A 23,131-nucleotide genomic window follows, 5' to 3' on the forward strand; every position below is an offset into this window, starting at 1 on the left:
CGCTGAGAGGCGTCAGCCCCGGCCCGTCAAGGCGGCCGCTCATTATCCGCAGTAACCAACGCAGCGGCACTTAGGAGGAGGAGGAAGGAAAATCGCGACTGTGCCGAGCTGAGTGAGGGTTACTGAGTGGTGGTGGTGGTGGGGGTGAATGTAGAAACATAAATATATACACGTGCGTGTGTGTGTGTGAAAACTGCAACCATGGCGGAATTATGTTGAATTCAATGTCCTTTTAGTTGTATAACCTTGCGGACACCCGCTGGGACGTGGTTGTATTTCTGCAAGGAAGATTAATTTACGTGAGTAGTATGACTTTTGCTGTTGTCGTTTTTGCATATATATATACGCCTGTATTTATAATATTGTATGGAGATGCACAAACATAAATAACAAAAAAAGAAGTAACTGCGTGTCATTAACATTGCCTTATAAAATGAGATACAGGTGTGTGTGTGTATAGAATACAAAGTAGCCCGAGGCGTCATATGGAGAACTAACTCTGCATTGCTTCACACAGAAGCCTGCTCTGGCACATGCACACCGCATCACTTTGTGTCCAAGGGACAGCCAGGGCACAGTGCTTACTACCCCAGGTCTCCCTTGAATAAGAAGACACTTTAAGTCTCAATTGACTCTCACCTGGCATTCAAATCAAACAATAGAGAAGAAGTGAGTGACTCAATGACCGAATGAAACAACTAGACCATTGCATTTATATGGGGACAAATGCCTCCCAAAGTGGTGAACAATCCAAACACAAAATACGCAGCAACCATCAAACAAGACATACAGGAGGCAAATTCAACAATTTCGAACAGCACATTATTTGGTGGTGGTGGTGATGCTGGTGATGCTGCTGCTGCGTTAGCTGTGGTGCACAAGCACACACAACAAACATAACTCAACACATTCGTCAATAACACTGTGACCTTAACAAGGAATGCATATAATAATGGGAGATTTCGGGGCAATGAAGAAGGGCCATTTCCCGAAACGTCGGCTGTTATCTACTCTTTCTCATTGCTGATAAATTAAGTGCCCTTCATTTAACCCGAGAGATGAAACGTAGACCAGGTGAGACGCATGAAACACGATGCCTTGCCTCGTTTTCCAGGGCGACCTGGCGTTGCATCAAAGTTGTTTGGAATGTACACAGAATATCTGACACATTTAAACATAGCAAATTTAGACTCAAATGTATATCCATTGTAATGTTTCATTGCATTGTTAGAAGCCTACATTGAATAGACATGTCTTCAGGTGTGGTTTGAACACGGCCAATGAACCGGCAGATCGTGCTGACAGTGGTAGGGAGACGCTGTCTTTCCGACAGACCTGTTCTTCACCTGAGGACGGCTGCTTGCGTTGTGGCCGAAACGTCGCTAGAATTGTATTATTCTATTATATTTAATTTTTATTATTTTATTATCTCCCTTCTACGTGACTTTACCAAAAGAACCAAGAAGATGAGTGGTAGGGAGCTCCAAAGGTTGGGAGCATCAAAAGAGAAGGTTCCATCATGCATCGAGAACCGAGGATCAAACTCGACTCGTTTAACCCAGGAAAGTCTCGCCCAGTCTCGCAACTCTTTTTTTCACGGGGAACGTGCCACGTTTTCTCTTGAGGGGGGGAGGGGTGGAGGGGAGTGACGATTGCGATTTGCGGCGTCAATTTCCAACTTTGGCAGATTCGGACCATGACGCCAACACGCAATGGCCTACGCTTGCGTCCACGAAGGGTCCATCAGGGCGGCAGCTGGGTTCGAGCCGTGAACCTCTGCATCAAGCGGCAAAGCATTACCGCTAGGCCACGTCACCGCCTTCATTCTTACTTCAGTACATTATAGATATAAGCACACACTGTATAAGCACAGTTCTAATAAAAGCAACACATGCTTACATTACACCGGGGGGGTGGGGAGTGGAATTAGAAACTTGCTTTATAATATTTATTTAGACTGGAGGAATCCGATGAGCTATGAAGCTCTACCGATGTCCAGATGGCAAAGGGCAGCTCTTCATACCGGCGCGCTACTTCTCATCCAGGCACACGTGACATTGCGCCTGAGCGATGTGCTCATTCGCAGCTTCTGCTGTCGCCCAGCATTTTGTCGGACCAGAGCCGAGAATGCTGGGTATTCGAGATCCGAAATTAGGAAGGAAGTTTCAAATTCGGGCCGACCCTGGCGCCCGCACACCCACCACACCATTGCAAATGTTGCCACGGAGTCGTCAATGTTTACTCGGCTGCAGACGACGCTTTCGCCCGCACCGCGGTAATTACAAGAGTCCACTCGTCACATCGGTGCGAAGAGGCCTCTGCGTGGCGGACGTGCAGACAGGAGCGACCAGGGCCAGCTGCCCCCAACGCTCGCATCGTCCAACAACATTATCGGTGGACAGGATGGGAGCGGTGGCGCAGTGGTTAGCGCGTGCCGAGGGGGCTCTGAACACCAACGGTGACGCGAGTTACATTCCCCGCCGCCTGCTGATGAAGAACTTCAGTGGCGAGCAAGTGTCTGCACAGGGCCTGGACCCTGCACCCTTCGCCAAACCACCCAATGAGGTGAAGTCACAGGTCGTAACCGGGTACCCGATACCCGTACCCTACCCGATACCCGGCTACCCGTACCCGGCCGGGTACGGGTACCCGTTTGCGACCCTGGTGCGGCCGGGTACGGGTACGGGTAAGGAATCAAAACCCGTTTGCGACCTCTGGGTGAAGTACGGTTTAACCCCCCACCCCCCATGATTGACACGGCATGGAAATAGCTTAATCCAGCAACGGAATGCCAAAGGACTGTAAATAACAATGGAAATGTTATACACGTATGTATATATATAGTAACAATAATAACTTCGAGACCTCTGTCAATCCACTCCCCCAACCCATGCTTTGAGGATGCTTCACAACACTGGGCAGTGCTGAACTAAACAATTTTTTTTATTTTACCGGCTAAGACCCACTGAGCTACGTAGCTCTATATTCTTAGGTTTTTTCGGTAAAGTAACGTAGGTAAAACATCAAAATTAAAAAAAATAATATAAAATAAAAATCACGACGTTTCGGAGGCAACACAAGTCTCCGTCATCAGGTGGGACCGTCACTTGATGCAGCTAATCTGGCTGTGACGGTCCCACCTGATGACGGAGACTTGTGTTGCCTCCGAAAATTCGTGATTTTTATTTTATTTTATTTTTATTAATGTTGATGTTTTACCAACGTGACTTTACCGAAAAAACCTAAGAATATGAATCCTTGCAGTCACGAAAGCTTCAAATCTAGAACTACGTAGCTCTCTTTCAGAAGCGACCTGGCCGTAAATGATTGCTCGACGAAGTGGCCCATCACGTGGAGACGTAGCGGCAGCCGATTATACTCTCAACGCGTGATGCCGATTCTAAATGTGGAGGCGAAAACTGGAGGACCCAGAAATAAAATCCACGCGACCACGGGGAGAGAGAGACACGCAAACTCCAAATATACAGCAGCAGCAGACGTCAGGGTCGGGATCGAACCCACGACCTCCTGTATACCAGGCGAGGTAGTTAACATCTCCTAGCCACCGTGATGATGGTGAGAGAGAGAGACACGCAAACTCCAAATATACAGCAGCAGCAGACGTCAGGGTCGGGATCGAACCCACGACCTCCTGTATACCAGGCGAGGTAGTTAACATCTCCTAGCCACCGTGATGATGATGAGAGAGAGAGACACGCAAACTCCAAATATACAGCAGCAGCAGACGTCAGGGTCGGGATCGAACCCACGACCTCCTGTATACCAGGCGAGGTAGTTAACATCTCCTAGCCACCGTGATGATGATGAGAGAGAGACACGCAAACTCCAAATATACAGCAGCAGCAGACGTCAGGGTCGGGATCGAACCCACGACCTCCTGTATACCAGGCGAGGTAGTTAACATCTCCTAGCCACCGTGATGATGATGAGAGAGAGAGAGACACGCAAACTCCAAATACACAGCAGCAGCAGGCGTCGGGGTCGGGATCGAACCCACGACCTCCTGTATACCAGGCGAGGTAGTTAACATCTCCTAGCCACCGTGATGATGATGAGAGAGAGACACGCAAACTCCAAATATACAGCAGCAGCAGGCGTCAGGGTCGGGATCGAACCCACGACCTCCTGTATACCAGGCGAGGTAGTTAACATCTCCTAGCCACCGTGATGATGATGAGAGAGAGAGACACGCAAACTCCAAATATACAGCAGCAGCAGACGTCAGGGTCGGGATCGAACCCACGACCTCCTGTATACCAGGCGAGGTAGTTAACATCTCCTAGCCACCGTGATGATGATGAGAGAGAGAGACACGCAAACTCCAAATATACAGCAGCAGCAGGCGTCAGGGTCGGGATCGAACCCACGACCTCCTGTATACCAGGCGAGGCAGTTAACATCTCGCCACTGCAGCGCCCCTGAATTGAAGGACAGCACCTCGCCAACCGACGTCAGCCCTGACCAGGAACCAAACTCAAGTCGCAGGATTCACAGCGAAGCACACTACTATGAATCTAACCACTGTGCCCCTGCCCACACCTCCAGCCTCCCCCCCCCCCAAAAAAAAACATTGTTTATATTTAATGTTTTAATAGAACCCATTTAATGCTTTTCACAGACGTCAGCTGAAAAGGTCCACTTTTGATGTCACCGTATACATTCGCAAATTAAGACGGGGGGGGGGGGGTGGAGAGGAAATGTGAGATGTTTGCAAATCGCGCGTGTTTGGGCCGGCCGTGAGCCGGGCCGCGCGCGGGAGCCAATTACGCGGCAGCGCGGGCCGGATGGAGCACCGAGGACAGCTGCAGGCAACAGCGCCACTTTGCATAAACCCCGTGGCGATGGCTGTCCAAGCCACAATTTACTATAATAGATCATTGTATACATTATATACTTTCATTTCTAGCCACCCTGTTACCCGGCGACTGTGTAAACTAGGCGGTTTATAATCTCGCCTCGGCACAGCGCAATAAAAAAAGGGCTTCTGAGTGGCCTTGCGACGCATGCTAATGATTGTTTGTTTGGTAAATTGTATTTTTGACAGTTTCATTTATTTTTAGGTCAATCTAAACATCGGCTATCGTGATGGAAAAATAACCCAGAATTCGTGCGTTTTGATGTGCTGAATAATGTGATCACTGTTCACACAATATTAATAGATTAATTAATCAACTCTGTTGAAACCAGGTGAAAGCCACGTTAACTAAAAGGTATCTTTCTCAAGCGAGACCTGGATCACGAAGCGATGCGATGTTCAGCACATGTAAAACTAACGGTCAACCGCAGCATCGCCAAAGCTCATTGCGATAAGGAAAAACATTCAACGATCGATCTTGAAAGGGTCACTTTTCACAAGTGTCATTCCAATCAGAATGAAGTACACATTTCAGCCGTATGAGAAACATTCAACATTTAACGAAACACTATTTGAAAACGTTACATTTCAAAGTGTTACTTGAATTGCAGAAAATATTTGATCTCTGTCGTGTGGTTTAAAAGTGACACAGTAATGAATTTGATTGTATATTTAGACTTTACTGGGAAGGATTAGTTCGTAAATATAATCGAGATGCGACACTTTTCCCCGGAAGAGGAGCACATCTTCACCAAACGAACAATTTCTAACTTTAGCGTTTGCTCTTAGGGCGTAACATGACAAATCTGAGGATCGTCTTAAATCACTCGAATTTAAACGTGGGATCAATACACCAGACAGTCTTGGCAGTAGTTTCTTAGAAAAAACCTTCAAGACCATAAATGACACAAAACATAGACAGTGCACGTGTCCCATGAAGGTACCATCCATTGTGAAATAATATTAATCAAGACGGCATGTTGAACCACGTGGTTAATATGAAGGCAATATATTTCTTGTATACTTAAGGTTTTTATTTTGTTACTGCCAAGCTCAAGTGATCTGCAGCAGCGCACACAACGGAAGGATTCGTGACAATCGCAGCCGCTGTGGCGGTCAATTCCCGGGGCTATCTCCCATTCTGACACAACTTGAGTTGCACCAAGGCCAAGGCAGACACGTGGAGACTCATACGGTGGCATCTTCACACAAACAAGTGCGTGTGTGTCGTGGTGCTGTGCAAGCTCTTCCTTCCGATATGAGGAAGCCACTGGCGATATACACTTTTAAATCATCTCGATTGAAAACTCAATTTGCGTGACCTTTCTAGATTTGAAGCTTTCGTGACTGCAAGTATTCATATTCTTAGGTTTTTTCGGTAAAGTCACGTAGGTAAAATATCAAAATTAATAAAAGTAAAATAAAAATAAAATAAAAATCACGACGTTTCGGAGGCAACACAAGCTTCCGTCTTCAGGTGGAACCGTCACAGCACGCTTGCTGTATCAAGTAAATGAGAGATTCCAAGGGATACTACCCCGTATATATAATGGTTGAGGGGAGGGGGATGGGCCAGGACCGGCCCACTTTTATTACCTTTGTTACCAGTATCAGAGTATCAGAATAGGTGTTACGCTTTCTGGCAATAAAACAGGTGTTAAGATGCTCAAACACCAAACAGAGGTCCGTCTCTGGTGTAGACCAATCAGTTTCAAAGGCAATTTATATATTACCAGAGCATGTTTTTGTTTTCATGTTCAGACATGAGTCCTTGCAAAAGATTTATGTTGTGTTCGTATGTCGTCCTTCCCCCGAACCTCCGATTAGCAACGTTGGCTAAGTACGGTGTGAAAGAAGTTCAACATATATACATGTCTAGCTATAATTCTTAAATGATGGATGATAACTTCATATATACCCTTTATATCCACATGCATATTTAAGGCGCAACATCAGCAAGATATTAGCATCGGGTTTTTTTTACATTTCCATTTCATTATTTCACGAGCCAAAATGTCGATTTTAACAACAATTACAGATGTATATAAAAAAATGTTTTTTAAAGAATAAATTCTTTAATTTTACCATCAACATGATAATACAGCAACAAAACATGTTACGTGAATTTAAAAATATATATATACATAAGTTTGATGCAGCGTTACTGTGGCAATAGCTTTAGATCTAAGAATGTAGATGGAGAGACACCGAGGGCTTGACAAGTGGAACCCACCTAGTGGGAACAAACGCCCAGGACAGTAGCCAAGTTTTGATGTCATTGTGTAACAACAACAACAACAACAAAAATCCCAACGAAGAATCTGTTAATAAAATCGTTGCCGCACCAGAAGCACAGAGTGGGCCTGGGTGCGGGCGGGTAGGAAGGGGGGAAGGGTGGGGGGCACGGTTTTATTTCTGTTCATTTAGCATTTGTTAGAGTCACTCACCGTGGCGCCAAAAATACGCGGAGGGGGAACACGGGTCGTGAGCGCGGTCGTGAACGCGCCACCCCGCGCTGGGCGCGTGGCCACGAGGGGCCGCAGGCGTCGCGGGGAGGCGGCGGCGGGCGCCCCGTTCGACCGGCCACGTGACCTCGGGCCCACCGATGGCGCCACCATCACCACCACCACCGGCACCACCGGCACCACCTGCACAACCGCCACCACCACCGCAACCGCTATCAGCGCCGATTCTACTGGAACGACACTGCCAACGATACAAACACAACCGTCACCGCTGATTCTGAACACCACGACCACCACCGCTGACACTACAACATGATACGACCGGCACTGACACGCACACCACCACCACTCATACCAACCACAATTATAACACAACCACCACCACTGGTACCAAAACTCTGCCGCAGTACGAACATGCAACCACGATAAATGCAAAAAACACACCACCCCTGCCACTCACATCAACTCTTATCGCCAATACACCGGACTGCCCTCGCCATTACCAGGACCGCCGCTGACACCGTGAACGTCTCCGCTACCAATGCTACCATCGGCATCACAACAATCACGATCGACATCGCCACCACCGTTACCGCCACCACTGCCGCCATTACGGCCGCCATAGCCCAATGCCTCAACAATATTGGCGATGACTGTAAAACTACGCTCTTATGAGATATTTTCAATCTTTTGGCATAAAATTATGATGGGGGGAGAGTAAAAAACAGAAAACGCTCCAAAAATCCTTTAAAAGGCACGATCGCATTGCACGCCACACCATAACTCCGTTACGGAAGCATTACTTGAAAAAACTAAAGTTAAACGGAATAAGTATACGCTTCTGAGTAATTCGCGCTCCGTCCTTTTCGACGCTGCCGCATTAGATTTGCGGTCGCAAAGAAATATCGTCCGGCGCCTAACACCGTAATGTTACAGTCTCACTTCAACATACCGCGGCGTTTTTTTTTTCTCTCCGAGGCAAAAGAAAATCAGATCACGTTGCGCTTTTCTGCTACTTCTACCCCCGCGGCGACACCGAATCGTGGACTCCAGCGCCGCGGCGCGGAAACATCGGAGAGGCGGCAGGCGCAACCTTCCGCCGACGGGGGCCCGCGCTCCCAACCACGCAGCGACGAGCTAAAGCTCTCTTCTCGACGTTTTTTTTACTCATTTTTACTGATGAGATTTGGCGACGGCGGTAATGGTCGGTAAAGGTACAGGCCCAGCAGTATCACGCCACTTTTGGCGGAAGGGCCTCTGCTTGAGGAGCTCTAGAGAGGTCCTCAACCTCTCTGGCCCCGCCGACCACTGCCAACCGCCACAAACATTTTTCGCAGACCTGCATGCACCAATAATGTTTCTAAAATTAAAACGACTCTGAAAGAGTAGAGTCTGCAACAGTTCCTCGGACCACTTCCCCCACGGTCTTACGGTACACGGGTGGTCCGGGAACGTTGAGGACCACTGCTCTAGCAACACATTTGGCCTACGCTCCATGCCAGTCAGAAGCGGGAGTGCCCACACTTTTACCCCAGCACACGTGATCTGCCAATCGACTTACCATGGTTGTACCCATTTGTCCTACTGGATGGACAGAGGCTATGGGATTGTAGAAACTTGCCCAATTGTTTAAATTGCCACACCGGGAGGATATTTGACCAAGAGAAAAAAAATTGCCTGTGAGATTAAAACGTCTCAGTTCAGGTTCTCATCTTGATGGGCGATTGCTTTAGTAGATGTTTTCTAAAAACACGCCAATGTAACCATCTTCAATGGTGGGGTTTTGCTCTGTGTTTATAGGTTATCCAGGCAATGTCCGGCTAAGAGATACCGATCAGAATAATGGGCATTGACAAAGTCTGAAAAGTGAGTCCAGATGCATAAAGATGTGGTGCATGCATGACGTTAAACTGAGAGACAACACGAGGACCACGATGATTTAAACGCCGTAAAATGAAACTCTGCACTAACCAGAGTAGTGAAGTATGGTCAAACACACCAACGTGACCAAACTTGGTACAAGGAAATGACTGACAAAGTGCCAGAAATTCTAAAAAGACAAAATGATACGAAAAAAAGATGCGGTCGAAAACGATCAATTGCTGCCATGCTAAAACACCGGGTAATTGTTTGCACATTTTTTCCCTGACTTGACATTAAAATGTCTGTGGTACGCTGCACTGCAGATTCCATCCAGGTAGCTCGGTCCTGCGTGTGCGTGTACCTCTATCCGCAGAAGAAGACTGTCCAGCGATCATCTTGACGCTTGGGACTGGCAAGAAGAGGCCCTCTGAGACCACCGCAACTCACCGGAAGAGAATGGATACACATGGGAAAGCTGGGAATATTGATGACAACAAGTTGAGGAAAACCAGATTTCTGTTTCACAAGTGAGACAGCGTCATCTCCCCCACCCCACTTCCCAGCCCCTCTTCCCCTTCCTCCCTGTTATGGGCTCTGTTCATACTTCGGCTCATCGTTCAGTGAGTTTTTGTGCCAGCTGGGCAGGATGATTGAGCAGGGGACATGGGCCCCAACACTTCCCAGGCAGGCGACAGGAGAGCGGAGCCTTAGAATGTCCTTGACTCATTACTATAACAACTACAAACAAACAATTACGTGTGTTTAAGAACGCACATGTAAATACGTAAATATACAAATAGGGAGAATAATTAAAATGTTTTAGAAAACTTAAAACCCCATCAATGATTCTCATACTGCCCAGGACACTCACGATGGCAGATTTTCTGATTGTTGGATAGAAATAATAGTTACAAGCTGGAAACAATTAATTATTTGTTATAACCCTTTGTCAATTCACTGCGAGGACGAAGACTTCTCCACACCGAAGTTGTTCATCAAAACACTTTACTTCTCATGCATCTGTGCTTGGCACGTTGGCTGTGTTCTCATTTCGCTAGTGAGCCTCTGCAAATCTGAGTCTCTGCCACAATGATGCAGTCTTGTGACGGCGAGCCAAAGTCAATTCACGCAACGTTCAGCCCAGTCCAGTGATGAATGGGGCGCCGTGGTGGCGAGATGTTAACTACATCGCCTGGTAATTGTTTTTGTTACTCTTTTATCTGGCAACAAAACTGACACCTTTTTTACAAGGAGTCATGTTTGCATAGACCACAAAACCTGCAGTCATAAGGCAAACAAAAAACATAACTCTGATAATGTGTGCACTGTCCTTATCAGAGTTATGTTTTTTGTTTGCATTATTACTGCAGGTATTGTGGTCTATGCAAACATGACTCCTTGTAAAAAAAGGTGTCAGTTTTGTTGCCAGATAAAAGGGTAATAAAAAAACAATTATCATATTTTTTACTGGCAATTGAGGTTCCAATGTTACCTCGCCTGGTATGCAGAAAGTCGTGGGTCCGATCCCAACCCTGACACCTGGAGTGTCACGTGGAATCCTCCAGCTTTTCCCTCCCCATTTAGTAGTTGGCTGCTGTAAGTGTCCACGTCGTAAGCCACTTCCTTGAGCTATCACTGGTGGCCAGGTCGCTTCTAAAAAGAAAACTACGTAGCCTTACCTGGGAAAATAAAAAAATAGTTTTTAAAATGAGGGTCTCCACCAAAACACGTTGGGCAACTATTTTGCCTGATTTCCCTTACTCTCTCTCTTGTAACGTCGGTCTCGATCATTCCGTCCGGTTTATTCTGTCTCGTTCGTGCCGTTAGGCTACAAACATTTGTACAGTATATCACCCTCTTGAATTGTAAGTAGACTGATTAAACTACCAAGAAACAACTTTATTTGGTGCGTCGATGAATCTGCGTCTCAAGATCAAGAGGCCAACGGGACTAATGGCGCACCTCCGATTATATCATCACGGTCGGCTACGCACGGTGCGAAAGAAGTTCAACATACGTGCGCGATGCTGTTGATGCCACCATAGCTCGCCATCGCTTCCCTCCTCATGCTCAATCCGGCAGTTGTTGAATATTTGACACCTGACCCTTGGTGGTCTACCATTGCAGGTTCATCGTCAGCACCATCTAAATGTAGGTCTCCACCTTGCTCGCTGACCCCTCGATGCTTGTCTGACCTGACCTGCCCTCCGCCATCATGCATAAAAACACCGTAGCCTCCTCCTATTCACAGACACGAAGGGAGGCATCGTCACAGATGCGATACTCCCCTCCCGCTACTGCTGGACGCAATCATCTGGGCTCAACTGCAGCCACACGAAGATGAAGAAAACTCTCCTTTAATCGACAACATCTGCAAAATATTTCTGGCCACGGTCTATTATGAAACCTACACGTTGATTAACCTGTCCTTAAAATTCACGGCGTCCTAGGCATCCACCCGGAATTATTTTCTAGATTCTTTGTTGAAAGTCGAAGTCTCTGACTCTTAGAGTATCACTGCTCCCTCAAACACCCTTATTTTTAAATCCTTTATATTAAGTTCACTTGCTTGCTTGCTTGCGCGCTTACGACCGTGCATATCTTTCGGTCGTTTTTTAACCCACTTCCCGTGATCAAATCGAGCTGACATTTTAAACACAGATTCGTTGTGCGTGACAATTTATTCTTGCGAAATTTTTTTTCCAAATTTTTCCACTTTTTAGGAATTTTTTTTTTTCATATTTAATTTAAAATACCAATGTGATAAAAATGAAACTCTTACTCAAGACAAACAGAAATGAATAATAAAATAAAACCGATGCCACGCATATAAAGGATGTATAGTGAGTTTAAACACTTAAGGTTGACATCTCTATTCATTCAAAGTTCGTAATTGAGTGTTAGGAACCCTCCACCACCTAACACGGCCGAATAAATTATGGGCACAAGCGTTTAACGTGCGAATAACTGTCGCCATGAATGCTGCCACGAGTGACGGTGATTCTGAAAGTTACCGGCGGTGAGCTGGAACGAGAATAATTGACACGTGGTTAAACGCTCGTACACCACGTGACGGTGAATTTGCTTGGCTCTGTCGGGTGGTGGAGCATTCCTGACGGCACAGATTGAAGCGACGACATCGTCACGTGGCCTAACTCCCCCCCCCCCCCCAAAAAAAAAAGAATCTATCGTAAATCATACCACTGGCAGCAAAAACCCTACAAGCGCGGAGGCTTTCTTTTGCAAGTCGTTCATGCGTCCCGTCAACAAAAAAAACCCCACCCTACTAATGCAACACGTCTCTTGCTTTCCCCTTGCTGATACGAGCGGATAGACTCGGAACACATGGATCAGAGAAGAGAGAAAGAAAATCCGAATCGGAGACATCATATTTACCGTAAAGGAAGTTGTGCTTTGTCAGGACGCGCGCCGCCACGCACTCGCACCACATCCACCATCGGCTCATGGCAGAACTCCTCCACGCGGGCGTGACTCAGAGGCTCCCTCGTCCTGTGTGCACCCAGGACCAGGGGCTGTCACTATCGGGGGCGTCCATTCTCCCCAGCCACCTGGAACGCAGCCATCACCGTCTCAATGATCCTTGCACATTCGCAGCAGCCAGCGGCGTTCACTCTCCAACTCCTTTAGGAGGGAGACACTTTAAAGGCACCCCCCCCCAGACCACTTTCCTTCCCGGCTTTCGAACGACACTGCCCTTGGCTCCGTGCCCCAGAGTCACTGTCATTCCCACCTGTGAAATATTGCGCGCGTTACAAATTGCGTCGTCGTTGTTGTCGTTGTTGTTATGACGTTTACTACGAACACCGAACTACGTTGGCCGCGCGCGGTGGAAGCGTGCGAGGCTTGGTGGATCACACCTGCAAGCCGTGTGAGCGAGACATTCACTTTCGGTGGTAGCAAAGGACCCATAGATGGCTGCAAAACAAGCAAAGCAGGCCCGCTGACTTATCACTCCAGCCTATGGCACATTTGCAAAACATATATTTAATAAGTGATATTTAAAAATATATTTTTTTTAAACACGCTTTAATGAAATGTACCGTACGAGTAATGGCAGAACTCCACGACACCAGGAAGTGGCCCCGAGGCTTGCCATAACGTAAGGGACTGTAGTGATTTACAGCCAACGTGAGTTGAGCGTGGACAATTAGAGCCAAGGCGAAATATCTAACCTATAAAAAAGAATGTTTACAAATATTTATTTATTTTTAATGATAGAATATAGTATTGTCATCCGTATGACATAAGTATACCAAGTTTGCCGTAGATACCACATTGGGAAGTGGGTTAAAATTGAGTAACAAGATTTGAGGATACGACAACAACAACGACAACAACAACAGACAGAGTGAGTTAAATAAAAGCGTGTAATACTAATACAAAAGAGAATGGCCCATACATCAAAGAAAGAATTATCCTAGAATCCTCACCCGAGTCTGCCAGCGTGAGTCACGAGGTCTATGATGCTCTCAGCAACACTTCTTTATTTTTCGATTTGTGTTGCAATCAAAACGTCGTGAGAATTTTATTGTTTTATTTTTATAATTTTATTATTTCCCTTCTACGTGACTTTTCCGAAAGAACCAAGAATATACTTGTCTATTTATTTAGTTTTGTTCACTGGACAGGCCCCTTAAAAAAATCACGGGGCGGTTACCGACCTGGCGAGAAAATAAAATATTACAGGTAGGAACAACAGGTTCCACACGGCCCACCAGGGATTATTTGTCTGTCGTGCATATGGGGAGGGGAGGGTGGGCCTGGGTGGAGAGGGGAGGGTGGGGAGGGGAAGGATGGGGAGGGGAGGGTGGGGAGGGGCTGGGTGGGGAGGGAGTGGCTGGGTGGGGAGGGTGGGGAGGATGGGGAGGGGCTGGGTGGGGCTGGGTGGGGAGGGGCTGGTCACCCCGTGGTGCCCTTATAAACCTTACGTTTAACCTACACACTACACTATACGCTACACTTATACAGATAGGAACAACATGTTCCACACTGCCCACCAATGATTATTTGTCTGTCTGTCGTGCACCAATGCGCTGTCCAACCAAGTTCCTACCTGCCCACTCCGAAGGAAAGTGTTAAAAAAATCGGAATAGTTAGACTGGAGGAGGAATACGATGGGAGGTTCAGCGAGTTACAGCAGCAAACAATCAAAGCACACGATAGGGGTGCAACATTGCGAAACAGGTAAGCAGATCACTAAATATAAGCAATACATTACTTATCTATATAATAACAAGTAATAAATAACATGATATGCAACTATCACTCCTTTACGGACGTGACGGCAACACGTAAATCGCAGGAAATCCGCATCAACTTTTGCAACGAAATTCCACCGCGTTTCAAGACGCTGCGCAAAGTAACTCTAATTCATATTCGGGGGAGGGGCCGGTACAAAGTTACAAGGCCCATGGGTTTGGAGTTTGTAGTTGCAGTCGCGCACAGGCAGAAAGAGTCTCTTAATGTCCACCTGTTCATTTGGTGTCCACCTATTTCGTGGTTTGCACGGATCCGGTTAAGCGCGAGCCCAATGTTTGCGACATATATGCCAGGGCGGTGCGCTTCGGCAGTTTTCAGATTATCCGAGTACTCTAAAGGCTAAATCACTGAGCGGTGAGCACTGACTCTCTCTCTCTCTCTTATCGTTGCTCTCTGTAGGCTATACGAGCAAATACGAAGGGAGAGAGGGGGGGGGTTGGCTTTGTCATGCGAGGAAAATAAAACAAAAGCGTGGTGTGGCTGTGGATGAAGACACTACGCCGTGGAGAATAAACAAAGTCGTAGGTAGTGGCAAAACGTCTTGAACAGATTCTAGATTTGAAGCTTTCGTGACTGCAAGGATTCATACTCTCAGTTCTATCGGTAAAGTCACGTAGGTAAAAAAATGAAATTAAAATTAATAAAATTATGCAGCAAATCTGGCTGTGACGGTCCCACCTGATGACGGAGACTTGTGTTGCCTCCGAAACGTCGTGATTTTATTATTTTATTTTTATAAATTTTAATTTAATTTTTTTACCTACGTGACTTTACCAATGAACTGAGAGTCTTGAACAGAGTCAGGGGTCTCTGCAGAGCGGACGGCCAGAGTGGGTGGGGGAGGGCACTCCAGACCGCGTGGCAGCAGCAGCAGCAGCAGGAGCGGCAGAGAAGGAGCGACCCGCCCATCGATCGAGCGAAGGTCACCCGGAGGTTAAGTGGAGGCTTCGGCGGTTACGTAAACGAGGGTAAACATTGCGGAGAACGATTGGCGTGCGGCGGCGGCGCCGGTTAACGCCAAACGAGACGTGGTGTAAAATAGCGACCAGGTGGCGAGAACCTGGTGAATGTACGGGGGATTTCATTTAGAACGATGGCTGTACCAAATTCCCAGCTGCGCGTTTGAAGTAGCAGCGCGCTTGATGCCGAAAGATTCTAGGACCCAAACCATAAATCAGCTGGCCTCTTGCCAACGACTGCTATAAAGCCGCCACGGGTTAGTTTTTTTTTTTCGAGAGAAGTACACTTTGGAGAATTTCAACTCGCGTTGAGTAATGTTTAATGAGCGCAATTATTACGCGGAGCTGCTGAAATCTGCCTAAATGCCCCGCGCGCAACCCGACGAACCCATCTGTGCTGGCAGCACTCCACTGTTATAATTGAGACGGGGATTCCGTTTGGATATTATTACATATTTATGGTCATTAATGCGTTAAAGTGCCGCACCGTTGAAAAACACAGCAGCGATGCAAAACTTTTTTTTTTTAGTTTTCACCGGCGCTGTTATATTTTGTTGTTGACTATGACTAATTAGTAATTGTAACCCGTTGACAATAATCCACTGCTGGATGAAGACCTCTCCAGACAGGAACTATCTTCTAATTTCCACAGCGAAATGTGAGCCTCTGCCGCAATGATATGGTGATGACAAGCCAAAATTAATCTCCATAGTATCCTGCCCTTCGTCAATCCATGGCTAAACGAAGACCTCTCTCCATACCGCGGTCAATGGTCGCGGATTTTGACCATACTTCACCACACCGGTCAGAGCGTGGGTTGGTGAAGGGGGAGGTTGTGGAGGGGGGAGGGGGGGAGAGGTGGGGAGGGTTGTGGGAGCTCGATCGACTTGCGAGTAGAACAGAAAGCGGGGGCAGAGACAGAGAGAGGCAAAACTACTTTTCAAAGTTTATCGCGTGACGTGGCGAGCGAGCGAGCGATGGTCGGGGCGTCCCAACGCGGCGCGCGTTAAAGAGAGGCCTCCTGAAAGATTCATCGGCGTGTTTGTGCACGTGCGGGGAAACGCGCGATGGATCGCCGGTTAACGGGCGAGGGCGCAGCGGTCGTCGTTGAGGTGATGACACGCAAACCCCAGACGCTGCCGGACAGCGCCGACAGGAAGGTGGAAAAAAAAAACTGAAAGAATGATTAAGATCCCCCCCCCCCACCACCATCACCACCGTGTAGCCTTAACAAGCTGTTGGGAGCAAGGGTTGTTAGCGGTGGCGAGATGTTAACTATCTCGCCTGGTGTACAGGAGGTCGTGGGTTCGATCCCAACCCTGACGCCTGATGTATATTTGGAGTGTGCGTGTCTCTCTCCCCGTGGTCGTGTGGATTTTTCTCTGGGCTCTCCGGTTTTTCCCTCCACATTTAGACTGAACACGCGTTTACAGTATTTGGCTGCTGTACATTCCCACATGATAAGCCACTTCGTTGAGCTATTATTTGTGGTCAGGTCGCTTCTGAAAAAGAGCTATACAGCTCAGTCGGCCTCACCTGGTAAAAAAAAACAAAGTAGTGGAATAGTTTAGTGAGCACCTATGAAGATCGGAACGGTGAACGAGCGGGTGGCGTGACCATAACCATGGCCTCGTGCTGACTTGACTTTGCCCCCCCCACCCCCCCCCGCCAACCCGCGCTGATGTTTACACACCACGTGCTCATCTAAGGCTGAGTCGATCCAGGGGAGGCTCAGGACCGATTCGGAAAATCGCCACTGATGTTAGTCGCGGCTGAGAGTGGAACACCACAGATTGCGGAAAATGTGATGCAGTCTGCTCATCGCGCTGTGTTACCTCTCCCTACAAAATACTACTTAGACTACTTTAAGATGAAAAAAAACATAAAGTTGAAAATCCCCCATAGAGCCCTTCAGGCTGTTGGGGGCAAGTGCTGTTATTGTACGCCTATGAACAGCAACGGCTATTAGCGAGCGCCACACGGACAACGACACACGCACAGAGACAAACACACAATCCACAACAACAACAAAAATAACGTAGCCATCGCTGAACCACCCCCCCCCCCTCCCATGTCCTCCCTCCCCCCTTGACAGGTCTTTGGAGTTTCGAGACCTTGACCCACGACCCCGTGACCCCGAAGGAAATGCCAGGTGGCATATCGCGGTGCTGAGCAATCTCTTAAAAAGTCTCGTCCGGGCCGAGGACAGGTCGGGCGAGGTCAGGAGTTACTGAGAGAGTTTGGGAGAGATGATCGGGCAGGATTGATGGGTAGGTTGTTTTCTTTCTCGTGCACGCAGTGCCCTTGTCCTTTGCCACGTTGTGACCTGCGGAGCGACGTGGATCGACGTACGTTGGGTTCCCGAAAGCGAGCGGCGAGGTTTTGAATGCGCGCTCCGTTTGTGTTTTTTTGATGTTGTTGTTGCGAAGAGTGAATGCAGACGGAGGTAGCGGCCATGGCGGCGGCCCTGGTTTTTGGTTCTCCTTGAGGGTTCTAATCGCAGGCCGGGGTGGGGGTGGGTTGGTGGGTGGGGGGTAGTAGTACATTTCCGTGAAACGAAATTGATGGCACGCGACTTCATCTTTCGTTACCACCACGTGGTGTTCGAGGCTTCCTAAATTGAGCAACGCGAAAATAAATGCTCTCGAATTAATTTAATCAATCTTGATTTGAAGCTGACTGCAGGAATCGTTACGTTGATCGTAGAACATCTCTAAAAATGGCCAGCCAACGTACAACGGTTGTCTAAATAATATCTGAAAGCGGAGGGGGGGGGGAGGCGTGGTGGTGATGGGGGGGGGGCAGTGAGTTGATACACGCCTAAAGCAGAGCATTCATCAAGGAATGAAGCAGCTCTTTGTCTCAATTGGCTCTGGTGTAAAGGTCTAAATAAAGGTCACCAAATCATTCATTCCTTCATTATGATTATTTTTAGCACAAGTCGATGTTATATATAAAAGCCCCCCCCACCCCATGATGTTTCGTAAGCTTTTGTGTGCATTCCAATGGCTCACATTAAAACGTGGCTTTCCAAAAGGAAAAAAAATCGTTCGTAAGTGCAATGAGTAAGTTGTGAGGGTTAGAGCAGGAAGGAGCAGTGGTGCAGCGGTTATTGCACTCTGGTATAAAACCAGCGATCCAACTTAGATGATTATTATTATTTACGGTTATCGTCAGTTGCGAGTTTTTACCTGAACAGTTCATGGGCTCCCTTTTCGCCATCCCGCACCCACAACTGACCATCATGGTGAAGTATGGTCAAACATCCCCCGTCATCTACACAGCTTGGGGGAGGCCTTCAGCTAGCAGTGGATTGAACGGGGGGGAGGGGGGGGCAATACATCATTAACGTTATCGCCGTGTATGAATTGTTAGCGCCTTAGCCTGGCTTGCCCGCTGAACAACAGTGGCAATGTAACTACACCGGAATCAACAACAACAACAACAGCAGCAACCTCCATCTCACGGAAGGCGGTTACAGCTCTGCGTAGAACATTGAGATACACAGAAATATCCCTGCTAGACCTGGCAATAACAATCCGGCGTGTTTTTTTTTATTGTTTGTATTTTTTTTTACGCAACACGCGCACGCCCGCATGCGCACACGTGCGCGGCGTGCTATTTAGAAGACGTACAAGGCGCGCGTTCGCGTTTCGCAAGCAATTTTGCGGTAATGAGAAAGAAAAAAAAACCGCTCGGCTGATCCTGAACGCCGTCGCGGTTGCGCTGCTGTTCGGCGCGCTGGGAACATTACGGCGAGAGGCGGCGCTCCCTGCGACGAGATCATCGAGCAAAGGGGCAGCGCAACTGGAAGTGGAGATCTCCTGCCACCGCGAAGGGGAAGAGGGCATCGGTGGGGGGAGGGGGGGGCAGGATGAGCTCGATGGCAGCGGGAAGAGCGACGCGAGACGCCAACATCGGCGCTGCCATAGTGGGCTTGGGCAGGACACGGAGCTAGAAGCGATGACGGCCAGTGGTCGTGGTTAATGATTAAGAGGCAGCCGCCGGTGATGGAATGCGGCCAGCAGGGAACGTGCGCCGCGGAGATGGAGCGACGAAAGCATCTCGCATTCAGGTGCTCTATGGGCCGCTGCATCGCGAGACTGTCAGATGGTGACCGCTTACGGAGGCCGGCAACCAGCAGTGGGCAGATCATGTCCGGTGATGGTGCGTTATGAGTACTCGAATCATTCACGTGACCCCCTGTACAGCCATTAGCAGTCACTATTAAATTCACCACTTGAGTAAAAAAAAAACATATAACAGAATCTTGAAAGGAAACTTGACAATTCATCGAATCACCGGGTGGAGGAACCTGAATTTCTACGCCTCTTCTGCGAAGCCTCACGCAGGGAGAAGCTAAATGAATGAGATACAAGTTTTTATCGCATTAACGCCAACACAGAGGGAACTTAGCGAGAGGCGGGGAGGGAGCTGGCAAACGAGAAAAAAAGAGAATGAGAGAGAGAGCGAGGGGAGAGAATTGGGGAGATTGCCAGATCGCACCGCTCCGTGACATCACCCTTATTTTTCTAAAACGAGATCAAGAGGTAGGCCAGGTCAGTGGCTAAACACAGTGGGAAACCGCTTCCAGAAGGGGCCATTCCAGTGACTTTAGCTCATTCCCCAGCTCGCTCGCTCTCTCTCTCTCTGCACTCCTCAATCCTGCCCGTCTCCCTCTCCCCTCTCTCTCTCTGCCGACGAAAGGAGCGCATGATTTATTCGCGCAGAGATGGACGGAAGTCGTGCCCGGACCTGCAAACGCTCTCGCCGGCGCGGCCGAGGATGGCCTCTCGGTGAAGCAGGGGAACGCTTCGGAATGTTCGAGTCAATTACGGCGCGCCGTCGGTGCCAAGCGGCCGACTCGCAGCGGCGGCGCGGGGTTCTGCCGCAGCCATTTCGACCGCGCACGTGCGTGTGCCGGGTTCAACTTATTTAGCCTAACCCCCCCACCCCCCCAACCTCCACGACCCCGCTAAGCACCGCTCGGGTCCTGCCACCCCCCGCCCACGCACAGCCGCGAGAACCGGTCGTGCCGCTCGCTGTGCGTTTTGAGAGGCAGAAGCGGCGGGTAGAGGTCTCGCCTGGCCCCGTGTGGCCCCTCCTGGCAAATGTGCCATAGCGTCAAATGCTACTACCGTCACGTGCTTTGGCGGTCAGTGGCGGCAAAACTGGCTGCGGGCTCGCTGGTGAGTTTCCAAGAGCGTGGAGTGTTGCGCCAACTGGCATTTGGGAAATTATTGGGCGGATGTGATCGCCATCAGCTCTGATCTATCCAATCCTGGACGAAGTCCCCCCCCTCCCCAAAAAAAAACCGTAGCTCTCTCTCTCTCAGGGTCACGCAATGCAACAATGAATCTATCCCCCGGCACGCGAGCGTATTTTTCACCGTTCCAACTCTATCTCTGGGCAAGATTCATAGATTTCGATTTAAAGCTTTCGTGACTGCAGGGATTCATCTTCTTGGTTCTTTCGGTAAAGTCACGCAGAATGGAAATAATAAAATAATAAAATAAAACATAATAAAATAATTCTCACGACGTTTCGGCCACAACGACAGACCTGGTCTTCACCTGAGGACGGCTGCTTGCGTTGTGGCCGAAACGTCGTGAGAATTATTTTATTATGTTTCATTTTATTATTTCCATTCTACGTGACTTTACCGAAAGAACCAAGAAGAAGATTCCTAGACTTTGGCTGCCGCCGGCAATCATCCCTGGCGAGTGGTGGCCGAGCCCCCCGACTGTCCCTGACAGCCACCAGGACGTCCACCCTGGTGACAAATGCACCGTGGGGATGCAGAGATGGAAGATCTGAAAATTAACGCGTTGGTGGTACTAAGGTGTGCGGGGAAAAAAAGGAGCACATTTTTCACAATGATTATTTATTTTCCCACGATTCGCAAACCCGGTCAGAACATTTTACGAGGTGGCGGTGCGTCAAAATCACTTATCGTGATGTCAAAGCAGTCGGAAGGCGAATGTCAGTTCAAATTTTCGTTATAGACTTTTATGAGGACCGGTGTGCCATGCTGCACTGATGTACTGCCAATACGTCCAAATGCCATTGTGATGGCATACTACGTGGAAAAAAAGCCTGTGGCGTATAATTGGAGGGACTCCAATTCGACTTTAATGTCACTATCTGAACAGACTGTCTCGCGGTTTGTAATGCACAGCCCTTTGTCAGCCCACTTCTGGATGAAGGCCTGCCCGCTTCCCTGTGGTTCACAGGGGGTGTTTGACCTTCTTTCAGTGTATCTCACCGTTTACGAAGCGTGTAACGCCGCGCCGATTCGCCAATGAACATCGATTCGCACGTGTCAAATGCGTGCGTCAATTCATGCGATGTGAATTTAAATAATTTTTATTTCGGCGTCAGCCGGTCAGTTGCAACATGCACTTATTATTAAATTATTGTTGTACAAAGCCGACAGAGCTGTGATGTTGACCGCGAGAAACCAAACACAACTCTCGAAACAAAGAATGTTCACGATGCTAAACTTACAGGGCTGTAGAAACCCCCACAGCTAAAAATCTGAACTCCAATGTCTCCAGTCAAATTTCTCTAATCCTGATTCCTGTAATGTTTTGGTTGAACTGACGGTTGGGAATCATTATAATCCGTGTTTAGGGGTTGTACTGCGCATTGCTCTTCAGTTCCTGCTGAAGCACGTTGAGCGAGACTAAAACTAAACTAAATTTTACAACATATTTTTTTTCTTTTACCAGGTAGGGCCCACTGAGCTATATAGTTCTATATTAGAAGCGACCTGGCCACAAATGATAGCTCAACGAAGTGGCTTATCATGTGCAAATTTAAAGCAGCCAAAATATTTTCTTTGAACCTATCCAAGTGACTTTACCGAAAGACCTAAAGAATATGAATTCCTGCAGTCACGAAAGCTTTAAGTCAAGAAGCAGACACATACTCTAAACGCGTGTTGATTCTGAACGTAAAGGGAAAAACTGGAGGACCCGGAGAAAAATCCACAAGACCATGCTGACAACGCGCAAGCTCAAAATATACAGGCGTCAGTCGGGATCAAACCCACGACTTCCTGCATACCGGGCGAGGTAGTTAACATCTCGCCACAATTGCGCGCGCTTCGTCCACGCTGCTGCGTAGAACTCCTAAGCGGCGAGCAATCGTCTCGTGAACAATCCTTCAAGATGTCTATTTGCTTTCACCCCCTGCTCGGAACGGCAGCGACAGAGCTCTGGAATTGGCTCGCGTTACGAAGCAGCCACCTGCACAGGTCAGCCAGGCTAAGCACACACGAGGCTGTTTGAGAAATTGTAAATCTTCGGGGGCTGAGCAGCTCGGGAGTTTTTTTTTCCTTCCCTTCCTTTCCACGGGGCCTGTTGCCGCAGGCCCCGTGGAACAAACTCCCGTGTCTCCACACATGTTGCTTTGTGAGGTTCGTGGAACAAAATTACGGGGTGATTTTTTTCCCTAGCCCTCCTGCCAACTCCCCCCCCCCCACCCCCTAACTCACCCTTAATTGCCATTATCAACGCGCAGGGAAAATTCAAGGGAGCGTCAAGCAGCGCGGCTGACATCAGCGGGGATTTTGTTCTTCTCAAGTTAAGATGCGGAGGTGATGTGTGACTAAGAGCGCGTGTCGTTTAAGCGTACACAGCAGAGCACTCAAGGTACATGAAATGATCAGACATTTAGAGCAGCAC

At 48.2% G+C, this 23,131-nt stretch overlaps 1 long non-coding RNA gene across 4 annotated transcripts in view; it reads right to left on the reverse strand.

The window, feature by feature from the left end:
- Positions 1-5,748: 5,748 nt before the first annotated feature.
- The window catches only part of LOC144934955 (uncharacterized), a 33,289-nt gene continuing 15,906 nt past the window's right edge, over positions 5,749-23,131 (reverse strand). For 2 of the 4 annotated variants that reach the window (XR_013637238.1, XR_013637235.1), the window contains exons 2-4: positions 12,601-12,773; positions 9,566-9,679; positions 7,285-7,524 (exon numbers count right to left, since the gene is read on the reverse strand). This is a non-coding gene — a long non-coding RNA (uncharacterized LOC144934955). Of the gene's footprint in view, positions 7,110-7,284; positions 7,525-9,565; positions 9,680-12,600; positions 12,774-23,131 lie in introns of those variants that run through there. The other 2 variants (XR_013637237.1, XR_013637236.1) reach the window with 2 other exon arrangements.

The sequence above is a fragment of the Lampetra fluviatilis genome, chromosome 12, assembly GCF_964198595.1.
Source record: "Lampetra fluviatilis chromosome 12, kcLamFluv1.1, whole genome shotgun sequence".
Classification (NCBI taxonomy): domain Eukaryota; kingdom Metazoa; phylum Chordata; class Hyperoartia; order Petromyzontiformes; family Petromyzontidae; genus Lampetra; species Lampetra fluviatilis.